Source organism: Diaphorina citri, unplaced genomic scaffold, assembly GCF_000475195.1.
Source record: "Diaphorina citri unplaced genomic scaffold, Diaci psyllid genome assembly version 1.1 scaffold831, whole genome shotgun sequence".
NCBI classification, from domain to species: Eukaryota; Metazoa; Arthropoda; class Insecta; order Hemiptera; family Psyllidae; genus Diaphorina; species Diaphorina citri.
Window position 1 is genome coordinate 2,520 of NW_007378263.1, and position 4,070 is coordinate 6,589.

Genomic DNA, 4,070 nt, shown 5'->3' on the forward strand with positions numbered 1-4,070 from the left:
AGCAAAATTTTTGTAGCCACAACTTCTTATCAAAAATTACAATTACATACTTATCAGAAGAGAAATCAGCTTTAATTAATTAGATAAGGTTAGAGTAAATAATTTTATAGTTTAGCAATGAATAGCAATCTTTTAATATATTTACAATAGATAGTTTTACTTAGAATTTATCCCTTTTACTTTCTATTTTAGTATAGATTCCCCCATTTTCATTAGTAACTATCTACCAATTTAATATAAAGATTTTATTGTAAATAGAGACATATCATCATAAAATTTGCATTACCTACTTTCAAAACTCATTATATGAATGAGAATTTTACTGACTCTGTTTACAATATTGCTACAGTAGGAACTAGTTTTAATTAATTTAGTCTAATTATCACTATAATTGTACCTAATTAGAGGGTTGGGGTAAAAAGTATTATCTAGATACCTGCTTCTTTTTTTTTCTCTCATCTAAAACAATGTACCTATAGGTTTATTGGTCGCTGATTGCTGCATGAAAAAAAACACCTGCTTCTGTACTACATTTAACAACAAATCCCTTCTTCTTTATAATATACGTACATCATCCAATAGCTTGCTACCAACATTAAATTTCAATAATAACCGATATGAACAAAGAAGAACTAACGTTTCTACTAACAAATATTGATAATAAAAATGCATCCATTTCGAAACACAACTAGGTAATGCTCATATTAACAGGACTAACATTTTTGATTTCTGAGATTAATAATAAACCTAACCTTTTATTAAAAGAACCTAACATTTTAACTACGTAAAACGAACTTTTTTAACAGTAATTTTCGCACGCTTTCTCCTCACTTGCACATTATGTAGGTGTCTAACATTGTTAAGAATAACATCATAAAAATAGAAAGTAAAAAACACTATTCAATAATTTCATTACATTTCCTACTGAACAGTTTGATGTAGGTTTACTTCTTGTATCAACAAGAGGTAATTGAAGAAATAATAATATTTTCATAACTATATTATGTCGTCAAAATCTTAACAAAAGTATAGAATTTTTATAATCAGTAGCTATTAACTTACTATCATCAACACAATAGACAATAAATACAAAAATAACTTTTTTAAAAAAGATTAGAATATTTAGGTATTTCTATTTATTGGTATTTTCCACAGTATTTTACACATTTCCCAGTTTCTAAATCAAGATAAAAAAAACACCTTGTCTATCTAAATTTACTACTGACGTATCAATGATTTTATCAAGGTTCACCAATAATATTTTATACTTACATCAAACGTCTTCTTTTCTCCTTTTTCCGCACTTCTTTTACGAACTTGATGGGAAAAATCAGTGGCTACATTTCGGAAAGGCGTACGAGCGATTCAGATGGTTGGGCGAACCTTTAACTTTCGTATAACTTTATTGCATACATCTACTTTTCTTCAACCCCATGATATGTTATAAACTCTATTGCATTCAATGTTGGTAATGACAATAATTTATTTTCTACATCGATTATGTAATGTGCCTATTTAGAAGAAGGAAATCAAAAAAAGAACTGGTCTCAAATGTTTTTCGAATCTTGTACATATTCGAGAAACGTTTGGTCTAATCTCCTGTTATTTTTAAGACCCCGAAAACATGACGACTTTTTCCCTTTTCCTTAGCTTTTAGAATGTTAGAATTTTCTTTTCATTATTCAAGGAAACCGATATTCCTCTTATAGTTAGCAATGGAACTAGAGTAATTTTAGTATCTTAATCAAAAGACGTAACATAATGATCCAAAACTTCCTTTCAAACTCCCTGCTCTTTTATCTCCAAATATGAATATCTAATTGTACATTTCGTAATGATAAATAGTCCACACTTGTTCGCATATAATTTATTGCTGCACGCTATCTCGGCACCAAATGTGTTGCTTCCACAGAAACCAAAACGTCTTCTGCCCTGTCGCTCCTACTGCATTCTGTATTCTGTGTGACCCTTTTTATTTTTTAAATTGTGTTTCTTTTTCAGAAGCCCTCTTCATTTCGTCTCCATTGATTAAATGTGTTCATGAGTTTTAAAACCCACTAATGAAAGCACACCACTTTTAAATTTTGTAAATTGTTTTTAGGTTTAGGGAGTTAGACGGAACTTTTCAAAGGTAAAATAATCAATGATTTGAATTCCTCATTATTAATAGACATTTTTTGTATTCTCAACTGTCCAAGTTTTTTTCCTTACGTAAGACCAGCTTTTAATAGGTATCTTTGAAAAATTGTATCTTTAAAATTTGAAACATTGATTACTTTGTCACTTGAAATATTGAATCACTACTTCTAGGTTCATATTATGTATTAAAATTCATTGATGAAAAATATGTATCATCAATGTACCCAAAAATTAAGTAGGAAATACGTAACATTGTAATCAAAATTAGTTGACAACTAGACATATTGATGAAAAATATGTATCATCAATGTACCCAAAAATTAAGTAGGAAATACGTAACATTGTAATCAAAATTAGTTGACAACTAGACACCATAAAACGAATTCACATTTGTATGAACCATTTTTGATTGGGTTACCACGAAATTTTCCTCAAGATGTAAGGAATAAATTCTGTGAGAATTTCAGGGGAAAGCACGTTCTATGAATTCTATGTTTTATGGTGTCTGGATACACCTTTTGGATGTGTAAATACCATCCTTAGGTCGAATAGGTATGTTGAATAAGAGATGAATAGATGATTGATTTATAGTTTAAGGTTTTTACTCCATACCTCCTGTTTTTAGTCAGTACAGAAAAATAGGTACCTTTAACTTTCGTATAACTTTATTGCATACATCTACTTTTCTTCAACCCCATGATATGTTATAAACTCTATTGCATTCAATGTTGGACAATAATTTATTTTCTACATCGATTATGTAATGTGCCTATTTAGAAGAAGGAAATCAAAAAAGGAACTGGTCTCAAATGTTTTTCGAATCTTGTACATATTCGAGAAACGTTTGGTCTAATCTCCAAACATGACGACTTTTTCCCTTTTCCTTAGCTTTTAGAATGTTAGAATTTTCTTTTCATTATTCAAGGAAAAAGATATTCCTCTTATAGTTAGCAATGGAACTAGAGTAATTTTAGTACCTTAATCAAAAGACGTAACATAATGATCCAAAACTTCCTTTCAAACTCCCTGCTCTTTTATCTCCAAATATGAATATCTAATTGTACATTGCGTTCAATTTATATTTATCCTATTCGATTCTACAATATCCATCTCCCCCCTGAGATTTTGCATGATGTTCTTACCTTTTGTTCTGCTTTTTGTATTCTATTTGATCGATATTTTGACGTCTCTAACTTATAGGAAACCTCCCGATTTGGAGCTCGAAGGCTTGTTCAAAAGACATTTTACAACTGTAGAATTTTTTCAAGGATCTATTATGAATCCGATTGATCTGCAAAGAGTCAAGGTAACCCCAAGAACATTGGATCTGATCGTGTGTGTGCCCAGTGGTTGTTTTTAAAAACTAAATAAATCGAGGATGTCTACTCAAAAATTGAAATCTAGCTCAGGAAATTTGCTCAAAGTTAAAATAATAAAAAATAAATAAAATAAAAAAAACGTACATGGATCAAAATCGTTGTAAGAATTCGCATGAAAATGGTGAAGACAAATAAATAAAAAAATAATGCTACCTAATCACAAATGTCATTTTCCATGTGCGTTTTTGTGCCTGAACTTTAATTTTCAAATGGGGCATACCAAGATATTTTTTAAAAACAGAATTTGGTTAACGCTGGGAGCTTTTGGCTTTGGTTTAGGGGAGTAACTGTCGAATTACAATTCTGTAATTATTACTGTCGGTTAAAAGTAAGTACTTTGCAAAAGATGTAGACATCCTTTTTTCGTGCAAAAACGCCAACTAGACGGTGCTTTTCAATCTTTCAATTCTGTCGTGAACAACATTAATTTGTCACTTGTTCATTTTATTCCAACTCATTTTTTTTATTTTGTAACCCTGTCCTATTGCTGATCTTGGCATACTTATTCTATAGGATAAAAAATTGATCTTTTCGGGTTTTTACAAATTCAAT